Source organism: Mesoplodon mirus (genome assembly GCF_964341445.2).
Source record: "Mesoplodon mirus genome assembly, chromosome: 9".
In the NCBI taxonomy this organism is placed as follows: Eukaryota; Metazoa; Chordata; class Mammalia; order Artiodactyla; family Ziphiidae; genus Mesoplodon; species Mesoplodon mirus.
In genome coordinates, this window is record NC_138985.1 from 14,805,598 (window position 1) to 14,827,163 (window position 21,566).

Genomic DNA, 21,566 nt, shown 5'->3' on the forward strand with positions numbered 1-21,566 from the left:
CCATACACATTTTGAAATTTTTGTTCTAGTTCTGTGAAAAATGCCATTGGTAATTTGATAGGGATTGCATTGAATCTGTAGATTGCTTTATGTAATATAGTCATTTTGACAATATTCGTTCTTTGAATACAAGAACATGGTATATCTTTCCTTTGGTTTGTGTCATCTTGACTTTCTTTCATCAGCATCTCATAGTTTCAGAGTATAGGTCTTTTGTCTCTTTTGGTAGGATTATTCCTAGGTATTTTATTCTTTTTGATGAAGTGGTAAATGGCATTGTTTCCTTAGTTTCTCTTTCTGATCTTTCCTTGTTAGTGTATACAAATGCAAGAGATTTCTGTGTATTAATTTTGTATCTTGCAACTTTACCAGATTCATTATGAGCTCTAGTAGTTTTCTGGTAGCATCTTTAGGATTTTTTATGTGTAGTGTCATGTCATCTGCAAACAGTGACAGTTTTACTTCTTCTTTTCCAATTTGGATTCCTTTTATTTCTTTTTCTTCTCTGATTGCCATGACTAGGGCTTCCACAACTATGTTGAATAATAGTGGCAAGAGTGGACATCCTTGTCTTGTTCCTGATCTTAGAGGAAATGCATTCATCTTTTCACCATTGAGTATGATGTTAACTGTATTTTTGTCATATATAGCCTTTATTATGTTCAGATAGGTTGCCTCTATAGCCACTTCCTGGAGAGTTTTTTTTATCATAAGTGGATGTTGAATTTTGTCAAAAGCTTTTTCTGCATCTGTTGAGATGATCATATGGTTTTTATTCTTCCATTTGTTAACATGGTGTATCACACAGATAGATTTGCAGATATTGAAAAATCCTTGCATCCCTGGGATAAATCCCACTTTAGCATGTGTGTTGTCCTTTTAATGTATTGTTGGATTTGGTTTGCTTGTATTTTGTTTAGGAATTTTGTATCTATGTTCATCAGTGATATTGGCCTGTAATTTTCTTTTTTTTGTGGTGTCTTTGTCTGGTTTTAGTATCAGGGTGCTGGTATCCTCATAGAATGAGTTTGGGAGTATTCCTTCCTCTGCAACTTTCTGAATAGTTTGAGAAGAAGAGGTGTTAACTCTTCTCTAAAAGTTTGATAGAATTCACCTGTGAAGTCATCTGATCCTGGACTTTTGTTTCTTGGGAGTTTTTAATCACAGTTTCAATTTCAGTACTTGTGATTGATCTTTTCATATTTTCTATTTCTTTTTGATGCAGTCTTGGAAGACTTTACCCTTCTAAGAATTTGTCCATTTCTTCCAGATTGTCCAGCTAGTGACATATATTTGCTTGTAGTTGTCTCTTATAATTCTTTGTATTTCTGTGGTGTTTGTTGTAACTTCTCACCTTTTTCACTTCTAATTTTATTGATTTGAGCCCTCTCCCTTTTTTTACTTATGAGTCTGGCTAAAGGTTTATCAATTTTGTTTACCTTTTCAAAGAACCAACTTTTAGTTTTATTGATCTTTTCTATTGTTTTCTTCATTTGTATTTCATTTATTTCTGCTCTGATTTTTATGATTTCTTTCCTTCTACTAACTTCAGGTTTTGTTTATTCTTCTTTCTCCAATTGCTTAAGTGTAAGGTTAGGTTGTTTATTTGAGATTTTTCTTGTTTCCTGAGGTAAGATTGTATTGCTATAAACTTCCCTCTTAGAACTGCTTTTGCTGCTTCCCATAGCTTTTGGATTGTCAGGTTTTCATTTTCATTTGTCTCTAGGTATTTTTTTAATTTCCTCTTTGATTTCTTCAGTGATCCATTGGTTTAGTAGCATGTTGTTTAGCCTCAAACTGTGTCTTTTTTTTACAGTTTTTTTTATTATAGTTGATTTCTAATCTCATAGCATTGTGGCTGGAAAAGATGCTTGATATGATATCAGTTTTCTTAAATTTACCGAGGCTCATTTTGTGGACCAATGTGTGATCAATCCTGGAAAATCTTCCATGTGCACTTGGAACAGTATGTTCTGCTGCTTTTGGCTGGAATGCTCTCTAAATATCAATTAAGTCCATCTGGTCTAATTTGTATTTTAAAGCCTGTGTTTCCTTTGGTCTTCTTTCTGGATGATCTGTCCATTGATGAACATGGGGTATTAAAGTCCCCCACTATTATTGTGTTACTGTCAATTTCTCCTTTTATGGCTGTTAGTATTTGCCTTATATATTAGGGTGCTCCTATTTTGGGTGCATATATATTTACAATTGTTATATCTTTTTGGATTGATCCCTTGATCATTATGTAGTGTCCTTCCTTGTCTCTTGTAACAATCTTTAATCTCTATTTTGTCTGATATGAGTATTCCTACTCCAGCTTTCTTTTGATTTCCATTTGCATGGAATACCCATTTCCATCCTCTCATTTTCAGTCTGTGTGTATCCCTAGGTCTGAAGTGGGTCTCTTGTAGACAGCATATATATGGGTCTTGTTTTTGTATCCATTCAGGAAGCCTGTGTCTTTTGGTTGGAGCATTTAATCCATTCACGTTTAAGGTAATTATTGATATGTATGTTCCTATGACCATTTTCTTCATTGTTTTTGGTTTGTTTTTGTAGGTCCTTTTCTTCTCTTGTGTTTCCCACTTAGAGAAGTTCCTTTAGCATTTGTTGCAAAGCTGGTCTGGTGATGCTGAATTCTCTTAGCTTTTGATTGTCTGTAAAGCTTTGGATTTCTCTCTTGCATCTGAATGTGAGCCTTGCTGGGTAGAGTATTCTTGGTTGTAGGTTCTTCCCTTTTATCACTTTAAATATGTCATGCCACTCCTTTCTGGACTGCAGAGAAATCAACTGAGAAATCAGCTGAATCAGTTTCTTCTGAGAAATCAGCTGATAATCTTATGGGAGTTACCTTGTACGTTATGTGTTGTTTTCCCCTTGCTGCTTTTAATATTTTTTCTTTAATTTTTGTCAATTTGATTACTATGTGTCTCAGCATGTTTCTCCTTGGGTTTATCCTGCCTGGGACTCTGTGCTCCCTGTACTTGGGTGACTGTTTCCTTTCCCATGTTAGGGAAGTTTCCAGCTATTATCTCTTCCAGTAATTTTTTGTGTCCTTTCTCTCTCTCTTCTTCTGAGACCACTATAATGTGAATGTTGGTGTGTTTAATGTTGTCCCAGAGGTCTCTTAGACTGTCCTCATTTCTTTTCATTCTTTTTTCTTTATTCTATTCTGCCACAGTGATTTCCACCATTCCGTCTTTCAGCTCACTTATCCGTTCTTCTCCCTCAGTTACTCTGCTATTCATTCCTTCTAGTGTATTTTTCATTTCAGTTACTGTATTGTTCATCTCTGTTTGTTTGTTCTTTAGTTCTTCTAGTTCTTTGTTAAACATTTCTTGCATCTTCTTGATCCATGCCTCCATTCTTTTTCTTAGATATTGGATCATGTGCACTGTCACTACTCTGAATTCTTTTTTGGGTAGATTACCTATCTCTGTTTGACTTAGTTGTTCTTCTGGGGTTTTATCTTGTCCCTTCATCTGGGACATACTTCTCTGCCATTTCATTTGTCTAATTTGCTGTGATTGCAATTTCCATCCTGCAGGATGCAGGATTGTAGTTCTTGCTTCTGCTCTCTGCCCCTTGGTGTATGAGGCTGTCTAAGTGGCTTATGCAGGCTTCCTGGTGGAAGGGTCTTGTTCCTGCCCACTGGTGGGTTGAGCTGGGTTTTGTCCCTCTGGTGGGCAGGGCCATGCTCATGAAGACGTTAAGCAGCCTGTCTGCTGATGGGTGTGGCTGTGTTCCTGCCTTCTTCATTGTTTTGCTTGAGGCGTCCCAGCACTGGGGCTTACAATCTGTTGGGTCAGGTTAGGCCTTGGGGAGGAAATGGCAGCCTCCAGGAGGGTTCATGCCAATGAGTACTCACCAGAATTGCCATTGCCAATGTCTTTGTTTCCACCATGAGCCACAGCTGCACCCCACCTCAGCAGGAGGCCCTCCAATCCTGACAGGTAGGTCTGGCCCAGAGTCATATGATGTCACTGCTTTTTTCTGTGGGTCCTGGTGTGCCTGGGACCTTGTGTGTGCCCTCCAAGAGTGGAGCTTCTGTTTCCCCCAGTCCTGTGGAATTCCTGCAGTCAAACACCGTGATCCTTCAAAGCCAGATTCTCTGGGGGCTCCTCCTCCCTTTGCCAGACCCCCAGGCTGGGAAGCCTGGTGTGGGGCTCAGGACTTTCAATCCTGAGGGAGAATTTCTCTGGTATTATTATTTTCCAGTTTGTGGGTTGCCCACCTGACAGGTATGGGATTCAGTTTTATAGCAATTGTGCCCCTCGTACTGTCTTGTTGTGGCTTCTTCTTTGCTGGTGGATGTAGGGTATCCTTTTTGGAAGTTTCTAGTGTTTTTTTGTTTGTTTGTTTTTTGTTTTGGTTGATGGTTGTTCAGCAGTTAGTTGTGATTTGGGTGTTTTTGAAAGAAGGGGTGAGCTCACGTCCTTCTATCCTGCAATCTTACCAGCCAATCAATCCAGAAATTTGTATACATGTAATTTTTAAATCCTCCAGTAGCCACATTTAAAACTGATAAAAATATCAGTTATATTTTATTTAACCCAGTATATCCAAAATAATATCATTTTAGTGTATAATCAATATAAAAATTAACAAAATCTAAAGATCCAGTGTGCACTTTATACTTATAGCACATTTCAGTTTGTACCAGTCACATTTCAGGTGCTTAATAGTGACAGGTTACTAGCTGCTACCATATTCAACAAGTCTGTATACTATACATATTCAATGGTATTCAATTTTGTATTAAATTTCCCCACTCCTTAAAAATAAATGAAAGTTTAAAAAAAAAACAATGGCAAAATCACATGTTGTTAAAACTGTGATTGTGTTTTTCTACCCAATCAGTAGAGTGGCAATTTCCTTACCTTGAGCTTCCTTTACAAGTTCTTTTGGTAAATGTTGTTCTTACTTTCAACTGTGATACATTCACCTAATCTTATGGCCAATTAATGTTTTATAAATCATTTATTGAAGTTCTCTCACTAAACAGAATTTCATGCAAAGAGTTTGAAAATGTATACATCAAAATAAAAAGGGCATTTGTTGAGTTTATTGAACCTCTACAATTGTTAAGATCTATGGCACACACTGGATATAAGAAGAAATAACTAGATAATTCCTCCATTTACTCCACAAATGAATATCAGTAAAATGAGCCACCACTGAATGTGTTTGTTCAAAACAGTAAGGCCCATCCTTTAGTTATGAATACCACACTCTTTTTCTTGTAACTGCACCTTGTAAACTTCTTACATTTCACTTATACTCTTGTGTTAAGTGAAATATAACAGAATATCACAGTGAGCTTGATCCTGACATTGAGATAATGGGATACTGTAGGTTAACTTAAACTTCCCAGATAGGTCCCTAAATGGGCATTGTCTACAACTGCCTTCCCAACACCTTAGCCATTAAAGGAAAATAATATATCAAAAAACCTTAAAAATCATCTGAAGTATCATTGAAGATTATGTCATAATGATACCATAAAGTACCATGGGTCATGACCCTAAGATAGTGGATACTAGCAGGACTCTTTTTTCTTAAATACATTCAAATGTAAATCAATAATTTCATTTTATGTCTCTTTTAGCTTATTAAAGAAGGTATAAGAAGTACTTCTAAATCATGATAAAAATGTTGGAATTTTTCCATTTTATCAGTCTATTTTCCTAGTGCCATAACCAACAGTCTCTCTCACACAGATTCTGTCTGAGTCCCTGGCCTGTCCAAACTACCCCCGCTCCTTGTTTGTTTTACTTCTTTTTTCCTTAGATACTTTTAACTTCATGCCTGATGCTCATGTATTTATATTATGGTCATTAATGAATCCTCCAATTCCTGTTTTAAAACTTCACTACTTCTTAGTTTTGGACAAAGTTTTTTTTTTTTTTTGCGGTACACAGGCCTCTCACTGTTGTGGCCTCTCCCGTTGTGGAGCACAGGCTCCAGACACACAGGTTCAGTGGCCATGGCTCACGGGCCCAGCTGCTCCATGGCATGTGGTATCGTCCCGGACCGGGGCATGAACCCATGTCCCTTGCATCGGCAGGCGGACTCCCAACCACTGCACCACCAGGGAAGCCCTGGACAAAGTTTTTAAATACATTTTTTAAACTCATAAAGAATACTATTTAACAGAAGCGCAGTATATTTTTCTCTGTATCAAAGGATTGAAGTTTATTCTTAGGAAATTACTAAAGTTAGTGGTATTGGGACACCTGACAGTTTATTCACAGAAATGCATCACTTGGAAAGGAATTTCTTCACCCATCCCCATGGCTCAAAGCTCTACAAATCAAACTCAACAGTGGTTTTGCTGTTTTTTTTTTTCCTAGAAGAGTGTTAACAAAATTAAACATGCAAAACTCAGCAATACCTTTGTGAAAATGAACATTCCCTGTGTTTCCTTTTTATTCCCTACCTTTTACATAACTTTGTTTTAACATTTTTCATCTTCATTATATATTTTTCTATAAAGTATTACCTCACCAGCTTTGTAAACATTATGCTCTGCTTCTGTTGATATTTCTTAGTAGCTGAAAGCTCACCTCTGATTTTAATTACCTCATTTTGATTCCCCTTGCTTTTTATACCTTAATTCTTAAACTAATAGGCATATGTGTACTTTGCTTTTCTTCAAGGAGAATAATAAATTGGATCTAACTATACTTTAAATCTAAGTTCATAGCACCTTCTTTCTTCCCAACTCTAATTCAGAATGTTCATTTGTGCATACGTTTTTCATGGTTAGTACATTGGTTAGTACATATGTAACCTTGTTTTTGTTGCTTCTGTTCTTTTCTCTGTAATTCTGATCACCTTATTCAAAATAGATGGCTCTACTTGCAAGTTCACTGATTCTACTTCATATTGAAACCTTCCCTTGGAGGTATGTTTTACCTTTTGCAATTATATTGATTTTTAAATTCTTTCCATTTTAAATTATTATCTATACAGTATATAAAAAACCTGTGAACAGTAACTACTACTCTAAGTTTTTCTAACCCCTTACTTCTGCGGCCAGGAAGGCAGTTAATTAAGTAAAGTTTTTACAAAGCAAACATTTCCCTAGGAATGCAGTAAAGGTTTATCCTCAGTGGTTAATCTTGAGAAATTCAGTCACATTAGACAGACATTTACTAAGCCTGTATAAGAACAGAGATTCTGAATTATGTTGTAGGGATATAAAGACAGGTAAATGCATATCCCTCCAGAACATTGTAGGTATGATGGTGGATTTATGGGAGAAAGGAGGTGATTTCACTGTGATTATTACAACAAAACAAATGCCCTTACCTGTACCATTAATCATGTCACAATCGCTTGCCCACTGAGACAAGCCTTAGGAATAAAAAAAGGAAATGAACATTGCTATTCCAAGAACATCACCTCATATTACTTTGTCTATTATGATTCAGTACTTCTGCTAAAATACTAAATATTGATTAGACTAGATGTGACACATGCTAAGTTTAAGAAATATTCTAAATCATTTGGTCTGTGTTTTGTTTGAAGTTTTCATCTTGTTGAGATAAATGAAGTGCCTGTTACCATTAAGCGGCCAGATTAAAAAATAAAAACTGCCAAATGTTGTTAGTTAGGAACAATTTGGAGCAGCCAGAGTTCTTCAAAAAATTTTTGAGAAATATTTATCAGAAATTTAGATCTCTACTTAGGGTTAAGGGTTTTTTTGTTGCAATGGGAGAAGTGGATTGTATCATAGTATGTTGAGTGTTCAACTGAATAGGAGGAAAATATTAAGTGGATAACTGATGCAAACTCAGTATGAGGGAGAAGAGGGCAGTGTGGAGGAGGACAGAAAGAAGCAGATGTTTGATCAATAGCGATTGGAAACATGCAGATAATCAATTTATACTTCTCCCCTCTTTTAACTCTTGCATGAACTGACATTAGAGTAGGACAAAGTTTATTAATTTATACTCTGGTATCTACTTAAGATGTTTGTATTGTTTCCTGGTATATATACATATAACAGTAGAGATGGTTTGCCACTTTTTGATGATGGAAAACAGGTTTTTCAAACTCCTAACATACCATCCACTAAGATGTCAAGGCAAGCTGTTGCTTCTTTTTTAAACAGAATAAGCTATTAATCATGTTCAGGCTTGCCGTGGTCAGTTAAATTAACCTTATCACAATCTTAAACACATGTGAAATTCTTACTCCAATTAGGAGCATATAGTAACTCTCCTCAAAACCTCTCTGTAATATTGAAATGGAAGAAATGCTCACTTTCCTCAGTATACAAACACTATGTGATATCCCCTAAAATGAGCATTTAGAAGTGTTTGTTTTCCTCCATTAAACTTTTCTATAAAAAAAGTGACTATGGACTCTATAGAAGAAAAAGGATTACATGAGTGAGTATTTAACTGTTTTATACAAATTTTAGATAGGAACTCAGTGTGAGGTAATGGTTACTTAATTAATAAAAATATTTCATCTCTTGATTTTGATTACTTTATTCTTCGTCAGGAAATCACTGATGTAAAACTCATTTTAACTTTGAGGAGAAAAGGCTTTTTCCTTGATATTTATTGGGATTCTTCCTATTTTAGACATATGAATTAGGTGTCTCCAGATAAACAGTCAGGAGCTAGGGAAAAGTAGGAAATCATGGCTATATGAACGTATCTCATTCCACTGCTACTTCACAGGATGCGTGCTCTTTATCAAGTTTAATATGTCAGTGTTAGAGCAGGAAATAGTAATTCCATTTTCATATTGATGAAGTTTTAAAAAGCTGAGTTATCAATATATAAAATTATTTCAAGAAAATTTTGAAGGGGAAAGTCATGAAAGCATTGGCATGGATTCATTTAGCTTCCATCTTTATAGACATATTTAGTCATGTCCCTGGAATGAACAATTTTTATATTTCATGCTCAGAAAAGAAATAAAACAACAGTAAGATATATTTTCCTACCTGTTGGATGATAAGTTGACATATTGACTTTCTTCCTTTTCATTTGCAGTTATGTAATTGTATGAGTGCACAATAACGCTGGTTATTCAGCAGAGATGGAAGTAGTCCCTTTAGATTTCTTTATGTAAGAGACCCTGTGCATAAAGGTCAACCCTCAAGTGGGGCTGATACTCAGCACCTATGCACTAGTAGGACCAGTCATCACAACTAAAGGGTTAACGCCTGGCAGAACAGGAGTTTCTAGGACTGAGATACAGGCAGGTCTGTTCTATAGGTTGGTGCCTGTGCCTTACCAGTTGTTAAATAAGTTTTTTGCCTGCCTTAGAGTATCCTAGTGACACACACACACTTCGTGTGAATACTTACTTTATGCCTTTAAATGTGTCAATTATGGCAATATTGCTTATGTAGTCTTTTCCATTGAAAACTTTATAAACTCCATCTGAAGTATTGTGGTCTGAAAAGATGCATACAAGAAAAAATTATTTCTAGAAAAAGCCATATTTTCCAAGTTATAAAATATGTAATTAACTCACTTTTGCATTTCTCAAACACTGGTTGTTTATAATTATTTTATGTGATTTGAAATATATATGCAATAAAGTTTTTAAGTTATTGGTCTTTCACATTTTAAAAAGACAGAATGTAAAAGGTGCCTAGAAATAGCTGTAGATGCTGAGACAAAGGTAGAAAACAAATATCAGAATCTGATGTGATCCAACTCTATCACTCTTTGTCGTAATTAAGCCAGAAAGGGCATTGTGATCACTACTCCTATTATATTGAGGTGAAGGATAGTGAACAAAACCTATGAGAACAATGACAGATTTCTAGAAGCTTTCTCAATGTTATGATCTCTAATAAGTTGTTACTAAAGATTAGGTACTTGGAATTAAAAATAGAATTAGCCAAGGAAAGAAGAGTATTTGAGTTAAATAATAGTAACTGAATTCATTATTCCTCAAGGCTTTCTATACTTATATTTAAATGATATATAAGCTTGCAATCCTAAAAACCATCTAAAATAGAATAACAACAATGAATTAGAAAATATAACAAATATCTCATATAGTGACAAGTGAAATCATACTCAATTTTTCAGTTCAATAGTCATCTTGTTCTATTCGTGACTCAAAATGTTAAGCTATAACTAAATACATCACCAAGTTCACATCTTTCAAAATCTCCTAACTGCCATTTCATGACATTTGTAGATTACTAGGAGTTCATATCAACTAATTTTATGAACATATGACATTGCTGAGTTATCATTCTTGTGTAAATTTTGGGTAACTTTTAAGTTTACATTAAAACAAATTTGTAAGAGGTCTAGAGAAGGAGGAATGATATGATAAATACATTTACCACAAAAATATGGCATTAAGCTTGATTACTTATAGATAGGAAATCAAAGCAAAAACTGTATTCAAAGTCATACCAGCTTACAATCCAATTTTAGACAATTTATGTATTTGTCAAAGAATGGAAATGATTAAATGTCAGCTTCTTAATTTTAATTGTTTAATTCAGATACGTAAATTTTCCCAACTAGTATAGCTGAGTTCATGTGAGATAGAGACTTTTAAGTAATTAGAATATGTATTCCCAGATCAGAAATACACACTAAATGATAAAATTATGAATTGCCAATGCCACCATATTTATCCAGTTAAAGTCTAACAATATCGACATTCATATTTGGTACTCACAGGATAAAACACACCAACTGTAGTAGTAATAGGGTGTGGAATCGAGCTCAAGAATGGATCCTTATAGCCCCACAATAGTTCTCTCAAAGTTCTCTTTTGAAATATAGAAGAGCTTGATCTTTTGATAAGTAAACTGAGTACTCCTTGAATAAATACATTTGGATAGAGATGGGGTGCAGTCTCCAAAAAAGAAATCACGGTTTAAGACACCAGTTGCAGCATCAGACTTTTAACAAATAAATGGAAAATACTAGAATTAAGCTTAATAAAAGAGTTGTCAACTATATCTTTAAAATGACTGCCAAATCTTGCCAGGACTAAAAGTGTATTGTTTTTGTTTCTTCATCTCTGAATGATTACATTTCTCTGGAGACTTTCAAAGTTAAATCCTACTTTTTAAAATGATACACTTTAAGTGGTCTTCTAATTCAGTTGATTATTACATGATTTTGTCATCTTCCTAAAGGGCCATAATTCAAAATAATGTCATAAGAACACATTTTCATAAAAATGACAAAATAAATGATATCTAATAGTAGTTCTAATCATGAGATTAATTACAGAGGATTCTAGAGTATTTCAAAACCAGTAATTTTGCTGTTTGTCTACTCACCGCTACAGCCAGATTGAGAACAGTGAAAGTGTCATTCTCAGTTCCAACTGATAGTGAGGGTTCAAAGATGGCACCATTGGGCTGCAGGAAAGAGACCGTGTGGGTCTCAGAGTTCTGGGTTATATTTTCCTTGGCTAGATAACGAACTCTGAAAAACAAAAGTAAATAAAATTCAAAATAATTGTTGCAAGTGAACATTAAGTCTCAAATGCCGTTCATTCATGCAACAAATAATTTTTGAGTGCATAGACTATGTCAGAAACTAGGCTAAACAAGTAGGTTAAAATGATCAGTAGGCCAATGCTGAGCCTCTAGCAAAGTTGAGAAGAGGAATCTTTGACGTGCATAGCAGAGGAGAAGGAATACGTGTTATTATAGTGGGTTACAGAGATTCTGTGGGAAAACACAGAACAGGAACAAAGCCAGGCTTGGGATGGTTGTGGTGGGGATAATGGACAAGATAGGAGACTGGGATTGACACGTATACATTATTGATACTATGTATAAAATAGACAACTGATAGGAACTTACTGTACAGCACAAGGAACTCTACCTAATGCACTGTGGTAACCTAAATGGGAGGGAAGTCCAAAAGGGAGGGTATCTGTATGTGTATGGCTGATTCATTTTGTTGTGCAGTGGAGGCTAACACAGCATTGTAAAGCAACCATACTCCAATGAAAATTTTTTTAAAAAGATACAATTCCACAGAAGTGGTCTGAATGACAAAGAGGAGTTTAGTTAGGTAAAATAGCGTAGAAAATAGCATGTATTAGGTAAGAAGTAGGAACCAGGTGTAATTTTAGAAATGCAGATGTTTCAATATAGTTGGTTTAAGGAGTAAGGAGAGTGGTGGAAATAAAGCGACTGTAACAGGCAACATCTGGAACATAAAAGGGTTGCATCCCATACTTAAATGTTTAGCTTTTATCCTGATAGTCAGGAGGAGACAGCAGAGAGGTTTAAACAGGGGAACAGTAAGAGCACGTTTTCTTATCTTAGAAAGACTGTTCAAAGTGCACAGACTTTCCTGTACTGGCTTTTCCATAATTTCCAGTATTTTAATGAGAATTAAAGATAGCTAATGGAATACAATTTCCACTTTGGAGATCAGTTCCCCTCCATCCCTGCCCCATACACTATATACTCATTAGTTCTAAGCTCCTGGAAAGTACCAACTACTTTTTAGGAATGAGGTGAAGGGCGATTATTATGGAAAAAAATCTTTTGCAAGTACAAGATATTTACTGAGATGAAATAGGGTATATATTATTCATTGCTCTATCATATATTTGAACGTCTGCTTTGTGAGGCTACAGTAGATAGCTGTTGTTATCTAACTAAGGTAAAGACTGAAAAAACATGAAACTGAAGTGTAAAAATCAAAACAAACCAAAGAAAACCTGACCTGATTTCAATCAGGTATAATAAAAAAGTAAATTCCTATAAGATAGGTATTATGTGTGTTTTGTATCCCCAAGCAGTGTCTGGTATATGGTAAGTACTTGGTAAATATTTTTGAATAAATAAATAAATTAATTGTTCATATTCTTTAAAAAGGGAATTCACAAAAAGATAGAAATATCTTATTTCTAATATAATTTCATCAAAGCTTTATTATTTACTGTTCTTGGAGTACTGTAGACATACAAAGAATATAAAAATCTGAAACAGCAGCCAGGACAGTCTATTAGTAGTCAGTTACCCTTTTCTCTTAGATAATTGTATTTTAAACTTAGATTACATATTATTAACATTTAAAATTAAAATACTTTAATTTTCAGGAAGATTGATGTATATATAGTTGAAATAATAGCAAAAATAATTGTGACCCAAATTCTAGTTTACTTGGTTGTACTTACAATGCTATACCAGTAGATGGCACTCACTAAGGGAAAAATCCTTCAAACTGAGGCCTGTGCTTAGAATGTACTTTTAAAAAGAGAACATAATCACTCAATTTTTGGTTTAAAAATGAGAATATATACAGCTTTTAGAAAGTGTTGGTTAATAAGGTCAAAGGGAGGAAGTTGCCTCAGATTTAGCCCAATATTGCTTTCTGTGTACTCCTGTCAAAGCAAAGTAACTTAAATTATTATTATTATTATTTTTTATGTTGGATCTGAGAATATTCTGAAGGAGGTACCAGGTCTTCACAGAAATGGTATAGGTTGGAATATATATCATTAAGATCTCAATCCGGGCAATTTTATGCTTTGACCCATGTCACATCTTGTCAAAGTTTCATCAAGTTCACTTTAGCAGCCAAAAGCCAAATAAGCCTGCGGTTCTGTTTGAGGAGAGACATCCTCCTCCACTTCGAACTTCAACTGAGTTCACGGTGTAACTGATGGAGAGGGAGGATCACCTCAACACGTGGAAGACTCTCAAATTATTAACTTTTTCTGAAACGTAAACGGTCGTTTTCCCATTATTTAAGGCATCCAAGCAGACACTAAGAACTCTGTTTTGTTGACATCATGAGACAAGATGACTCATAGTTGATCATAATTTCCTTTAACATTGTCATGTAAATAGGAGTTTATTGTTTATGTACTTTAGATTCAAATCCAACTTCTCTAGCCCTCACTTCATTGCTTTTCCAAGTAAATCAATTATATCTAACCCACCCTGCTTTCATCCCAGATAGAGATAGGTTAAAGCCTCTAAGAATAAAAATTTTATAACCTATCAAGCAAGACTAGGACAGGAGTCAATATTATGTTTATGTTTTCCCATACTCCAATTAATATCCTTAAAAGTAAAAGCATAACCCCTCCAAACAAACAAAAAATTAAACAAAAACTGTGATGAGTTCTCAAATTCTAGAAACTATTCTCTTTTCTTACATGTGGTCAGTTCACAGAGTTGTGATTTTTAAACAGTTATGCTAAGATTCTTATTAGGTCATATGTGAATTCTAGATTTTCATAGGTACACATCGTAGCTACAAGATTTTTTGAATAAGGTATTCATATAGGGTTTTGATAATGACATAGAACTTTAAGACCCTGAAAAAATAAAAATAGTTTTGAAGGTAAGATTTTTTTCTGTAACAATGAAAACCTGTTTGATGAAATGAAAACCAATGAAACTCTATTTTTCTTTTTTTTAAGAAACTTCCATTCTGTTTTCCATAATTGCTGCACCAATTTACATTCCCACCAACAGTGTAGGAGGGTTCTCTTTTCTCCACACCCTCTCAAGCATTTATTAGTTGTAGACTTTTTCATGGTGGTCATTCTGAACTGTGTGAGGTGATCCCTCGCTGCAGTTTTGATTTGCTTTTCTCTAGTAATTAGCGATATTGATTATCTTTTCACGTGCCTGTTGGCCATCTGTATGTCCTCCTTGGAAAAATGTCTGTTTAGATCTTCTGCACATTTTTTGATTGGGTGGTTGTTGTTTTTCTTGTTTGTTTTGTGTGTGGTTTTTTTTTTTTTTTTGGATATTGAACTGTGTGAGCTGTTTGTATATTTGGAAATTAATCCCTTGTCGGTTGCATTGTTTGCAAATATTTTCTCCCTTTCGGTAGGCTGTATTTTTGTTTTCTTTATGGTTTCCTTTGCTGTGCAAATGCTTTTAACTTTAATTAAGTCCCATCTGTTTATTGTTGTTTTTATTTCCATTACTCTAGGAGGTGGATCCAAAAAGGTACTGCTGTGATTTATGTAAAAGAGTGTTCTGCCTATGTTTTCTTCTAGGAGTTTTATAGTATCCAGTCCTACATTTAGGTCTTTAATCCATTTTGAGTTTATTTTTGTGTATGGTGTTAGGGAGTGTTCTAATTTCATTCTTTTACATGTACCTGTCCAGTTTTCCCAGTACCACTTGTTATGGAGAGTGCCTTTTCTTCATTGTATATTCTTGCCTACTTTTTTTTTTTTTGAAGTACGTGGGCCTCCCACTGTCGCAACCCCTCCTGCCACGGAGCACAGGCTCTGGACACGCAGGCTCAGTGGCCATGGCTCACGGGCCCAGCCACTCCGCGGCATGTGGGATCCTCCCTGACCAGGGCACAAACCCATGTGCCCTGCATAGGCAGGCGGACTCTCAACCACTGCACCACCAGGGAAGACCTCTTGCCTCCTTTTTTGTAGATGAATTGAGCATAGGTGGGTGGGTTTATTTCTGAGCTTTCTGTCCTCTTCCATTGATCTAAGTGTCTGTTTTTGTGCCAATACTGTACTCTTTTGATGACTGTAGCTTTGTAGTATAGTCTGAAGTCAGGGTGCCTGATTCTTCCAGCTCTATTCTTCTTTCTCAAGGTTGCTTTGGCTATTTGGGGTCTTTTGTGTTTCCACAGAAATTAAAAAAAAAATTTTTTTTACTTTCTGTGAAAAATGCCATTGATAATTTGATAGGGATTACACTGAATCTCTAGACTGCCTTGGGTAGTTTGGTCTTTTTAACAATATTAATTCTTCCAATCCAAGAACAAGGTATGTCTTTCCAACTGTTTGTTTCATCTTCAATTTCTTTCATCAGAGTCTTATAGTTTTCCAAGTACAGGTCTTTTGCCTTCTTAACTAGGTTTATTCATAGGTGTTTATTCTTTCTGATGTATGGTAAACAAGATTATTTTCTCTATTTTTCTATATGTTATTTTGTTGTTAGTGTATAGAAATGCAACAAATTTCTGTATATTAATTTTGTAACTGTAACTTTACCTAATTAATTGATGCAGATGACAGGATATTATTCATAGAAAATCCTAAGGATGTCACCAGAAAACTACTAGACCTTGGCACTGTATATTCATGAACAGATTAAATGTATTACAGTGATTTTTCTTAAAAGATCAGGAAATAGTGAGAAGCAAGCAGAATAGCAACAGCAACAGTACTTTTGAAAAATGCACTTGGTATTTGTAAGTAATTCTTCTTAAGTAAAAGAAACCCATGGTCATAAAAGTTTGGGAAACACTGAACAGTAAATTTTTCTTTTTGGAGATTTATAGCACATTAGGAGCTTGAAAAACATTCCAAGAAGAAATCAGTTTAAAGTCATTAAACCCAAGTTTACCAAGCTGTTTATCATACAGCTAAAAAGCGTAAAGAAAAATTAACGTATCACACACTGCTGGGCCTGGTGTACAAATGAAAGAAATAGTAGTTGTTGGGCTTATTGTTTTCCTACATGCCTTGCTGAGTGTGCCAAGAAAGACAGGCCCTAACTGCTCATTATGTGGGCCTTTTCTTGGGCTTATGTTTTCAGTGGTGAACCTGGAGGGATAATATAATGCCTCACTCCTGCCCCCAAACCATAAGAGGACTTGCTTACTGCTTGCTGTGAAAGTGGTTGATCCCTGAGACTCAGTCTTCCTGAGCTGCAGTACAATCCCACTATGTGCACAATAACCATTTGACCTTGTTACACCTCCCATATGAGACTTGAGGTCCAAGGGAAGCGAAAGCAAATAGGCTGATACTCAAGCTTTTTACTGAGCTATAAGAGAATTTTTGTCTCTCTCCCAGGAGTGTCATGTCTCTTCTGCCAATATCCATGTACATTTTAAGGTAACTTACTAGTTTGTAACTAGGGTAAATTCAAATCCAGGATATAATAGTATAATGTAGTAATAATAAACTTTCAGCTTTTTCCATAAGTTGATTAATTTGAGTAATTTTTCCAGGGCTACTAATTTTGACAGAGGAGAAATATGAGTTATTAGACAATCAACTCACAGATGCTATGATCTACCACAGTTACAAGGTCTTAATTAGCATTTGAGTGCTTACTCTTTCATTTACTGTGGAAAGCACTTGACATGAATTAACTTGTTTAGTCCTCAAAGCCACTCCATGATTTAGGTACCAGTATCTTCATTTTACAGATAAGGGCACTAAGACATAGAGGGGTTAATTAATATTCCTAAGGTCAAACAGTAAGCAGTGGGCTTGGAATTCAAACCCCAGACACCAGAACCAAATTTCTATCCATCACATTTAGAGAAAGGAGATTTGGAGTTTTAAATTTATTCACAATAGAAACAAGAAAAAAAATAATAAAAGACTTAATTGAAGAACGATTTTTTGAAATATTAAAAACCTGAATTTGCAAATGTCTACCCATAAAGAGAAAAGCAGATCAAAATTTTATTGTCAAACAAGTATAAAGAATATCTGAGGACTTCCCTGGTGGCGCAGTGGTTGAGAGTCTGCTTGCCGATGCGGGGGACACAGGTTCGTGCCCCGGTCCGGGAGGATCCCACATGCCGCGGAGCAGCTGGGTTCGTGAGCCATGGCCGCTGAGCCTGCGTGTCCGGAGCCTGTGCTCCGCAACGGGAGAGGCCACAACAGTAAGAGGCCCGCGTACCAAAAAAAAAAAAAGAATATCTGAGAAAAGAGCAAATGAGTTTTGAACTAGGAGGGCCCCACCAATTCAAGATATGGTTAACACTCCTTATTTAATCATTCAGATCGTATCACGCAGAGCAGCCCCGTTCAGATGGTAACACTGGTCCCTAATCCTGAAAGTCAAGTGTCCCTTTGTTGGTGTGGCAAAGCAATTCAGTCAGTTGAAAAGTATCTATTTCATGTAGCCCCAATTCTTCATGACATATACTTTACATAGCTATGATAGGTTAGGACAACTGTAGTGTTATAGAAAACTTTCAGGCTAATCAAGCCACGCAAAATGATTATTCACGATATGAAGATCTACAAATTTTAAGCACCTTCTGGTATAGGGATCAACAAACTGTGGCAGGTGGGTCAATTCTAGTCCACCCTCTGTTTTATAAATAGATGTTTCTTGGAGCACAGTCACACCCATTTGTTTGGTTTTGTCTATGACTGCTTTGTGCTGCAGTGACAGAGATGAATAGGGCAACTGCCACTGAGACCATATGACCTGCGAAGCCTGCAATATTTCCTATCTGGCCCTTTACAGAAAAAGTTTGCTGATTCCTGTTTTAGTACCTTATGCAAATTTTCATCGATTTTATTCAACGTGTATATAAAAGTGAGTCAAACATGGAGATTTAATGTTTAGAAATGAACCCTACTATCAGTATACGCTGAGCTTCAATAATTTTTGTTTGTAAATATTTCTACAATGTGACAGTGAATTAAACTAGTTGACCACAAATTTTTATTCCATTTAATGATGTTAATGGTTAAAGCCACACATCATCTTGCCCATTTCATAGTTACATTTAGCGGTTTTTCCTTCCCCAAGGGATCCATGAAATTTCTCACTTAACATTTCTCATGATAGACCTTGCTAACTGTTCACAGCCTTTGATCTGCATAGATCTTGGAGACTCTGTCTTTCTCAACAAGTTTAAATCATTCTCATCCAAATGATTTCAGGCAATTACTATCAAATGGTTGTTGAAAGAAATTATTTGCCATCTGGGCCTTATACTGAATATACTGTTTGTAACTTTTTGTTTACTTAACAAGTCTGTTGAATATTTTCTTCATATTTTGCATGATAAGTTATTCCATTGATAAATAAGTAGAAACTTGTTTCTGATCCTGAAATAGGAAATACAGAGCTGCGTTGGAAATCACCTTGATGCAACAGTGTCCTCCAAGTACACTTCCAATCACTATCCCAGTGGTCTTCGAACAAAAAAAATCTCAGAGCTTTAGATGATTAAATACCATAATTTTAAACTGAAATTTAAAATACACAGTGATAAGTTAAGTGAGAAATGTGAGGTAGGTTTACAAATTTAGGACAGGGTGCAAGCAGGGTGAAAGCCCTATTATACCTTAATCCTGAAGTACATGATTCAGGAACAAGGGAGCCAAAAGTACAGAAGGTGCTTGGTGTCAAAATCTACTCTCGTTGTATTGGAGAGACACAGGGGCAAGTATCACCAGAGCTGTAGACAACCAGTGACTTGATAGAGAGCATGGATTTTGTTTTTGTTTTTTCTGTGTGATACTGATGGCACAAATGTGGTACCTCTATACCTCCTATAAATATAACACCTTGCACATACTGCCTCATGTATACTTGATATTTCCATCCCTTCCTATTTTTGACAAATGCTCTACTTTAATTAGTCACATTAGCTTCTACACTTAGTTTCATCTGTCCTTGTTATTTGTTCTCTGATTAGCAGCGCTAAATACACTTTTTTTGTAAATGGTATAATTGACACACAGTTGTCTCTCCATATCCATGGGTTCCCCATCCACAGATTCAACCAAACTCGGAGTTCAGTCTGTGGTTGGTTGAATCTGAAGATACGAATGGTAGACATGGAAGACCAATGGCCCTATGCCAGTTTATATAATGGACTTGAGCATCCGTGGGGAATTGGTATCCATGGAGGTCCTGGACCAATCCCCTGCAGATACCTAGGGATGACATTATAACATTACCTTAGTTTCAGGTGTACAACATCAAGATTTGATGTTATTATACACTGTGAAATGATCACCACAATAAGTCTAGTTAACAGCTATCACCGTAAATAGTTATAATTCTTTATTCTTGTGATAAACACTTTTAAGATTTACTATCTTAGCAGCTTTCTAATGTGCAATACAGTATTATTTACTAGAATCATCGTGTACAATACATCCCCAGGATTTATTTACTTTATTAGTGGAAGTTTGTACCTTCTGACACACTTTACTGATTTCGTCTACCCCCACCCCTTGCCTCTGGAAACCACCAGTCTGTTTTCTAGATTAATGAGCTTTTTTTTTTCTTTTAGATTCTGCATGTAAATGAGATCATCCTCTGTTTGTCTTCATCTGTTTGACTTATTTCACTTAGCATAATGCACTTAAGGTCCATCCATGGTATCACAAATGGAAAGATTTCACTTTTTATGGCTGAATAATAGTCCATTCTGTATATAGATAGATAGATGATAGATAGATACATATATCTATCTATATGTATATTTCTATCATAATTTCTTTTTGTATTCATTCACTAATGAACACTTAGGCTGTTTCCTGATCTTGGCTATTGTCAGTAATACTGCAACAATATGGGAAATTTATATATCTTTCAAAATTAGTGTTTTTGTTTTCTTCAGATAAATATCCAGAAGTTGAATTGCTGGATCTTATGGCATTTTTATTTTTAATTTTTGGAAAAACCTCCAACTGTTTTTCCATAGTGGGTGCTTCAATTTACATTTCCAACAGGGCACAATGATTTCCTTTTCTTCATATCCTTGCCAAAAGTTGTTATTTCTTGTCTTTTTGATGACAGCCATTCTAATAGGTGTGTGGCGAGATGTCTTTGTGGTTTTGATTTGCATTTCTCTGATGATCAGTGATGTTAAGCATCTTTGCATGTACCTGTTAGGCCATTTGTATCTCTTCTGAAAAATGTCTTTTCAGACCTTCTGCCACTTTTTTAACAAGATTGGTTTTTGTTTTTGTTTTTTGTTTTTTGCTATTCAGTGTTATGAGTTCTTTATTCTTTATGTATTTTGCATATTAACCCCTTGTCACACATATGATTTGCAAATATTTTCTCTTATTTCATAATTTGCCCTTTTATTTTATTGGTTTCCTTTGCTCTGCAGGAACTTTTGAGTTTGATGTAGTTCTATTCTTTTGTTTTCGCTTTTGTTGTAAAATTCAAAAAATTATCACCAAGATTGATGTCAAAGAGTTTACTGCATATGTTTTCTTCCAAGAATTTTATGGTTTAAGGCCTAATATTCAAGTCTTTAATGCATGTTGCATAAATTTTTGTGTATGGTGTAAGACAGTGTTCTAGTTTCATTCATTTGCATGTGGTTGTCCAGTTTTTGCAGCAACATTTGTTGAAGAGACTATTCTTTTCCAGTTGTATATTCTGAGCTACTTTGTTGTAAATTAATTGATCATATATGCATAGTTTTATTGCTGTACTCTCTACTCTGTTCCATTAATAATGTGTCTGTTTTATGCTAATGATGTACTGTTTTGCTTACTATAACTTTGTGGTATAGTTTGAAATCAGGGTGTATGGTGCCTCCAGCCTTGTTCTTCTTTCTCAAAATTGCTTTGGCTATTCGAGGTCTTTTATGGTTCAGTAGACATTTTAGGATGATTTGCTCTATTTCTGTGAAAAATGCCATTGGAATTTTGTTAGGGATTGCATTGAATGTATAATTTGCTGAGTAGAATGAGCAGTTTAACAATATTAATTATTCCAATTAATGAGCCTGGAAGATCTTTCTTTGTGACTTCTTCAATTTATTTCATCAGTGTGTCATATTTTTCAATGTACAGGTCTCTCACCTCCTTGGTTAAATTATCCCTATGTAGGAATTGAAGCAATATGAAGCAATTGCAAATGGGATTGTTTT

General features: G+C 35.3%; 1 pseudogene across 1 annotated transcript in view; it reads right to left on the bottom strand.

Annotated features, from left to right (window-relative positions):
• LOC309810401 (platelet glycoprotein 4-like) overlaps positions 1 to 21,566 on the bottom strand; it is a 130,814-nt pseudogene that overhangs the window by 97,985 nt on the left and 11,263 nt on the right. Inside the window, exons 2-5 of the transcript in view lie at positions 11,288 to 11,435; positions 10,671 to 10,854; positions 9,328 to 9,422; positions 7,315 to 7,359 (exon numbers count right to left, since the gene is read on the bottom strand). The product of the transcript in view is annotated as a platelet glycoprotein 4-like (transcript). The remainder of the gene's footprint in view (positions 1 to 7,314; positions 7,360 to 9,327; positions 9,423 to 10,670; positions 10,855 to 11,287; positions 11,436 to 21,566) is intronic.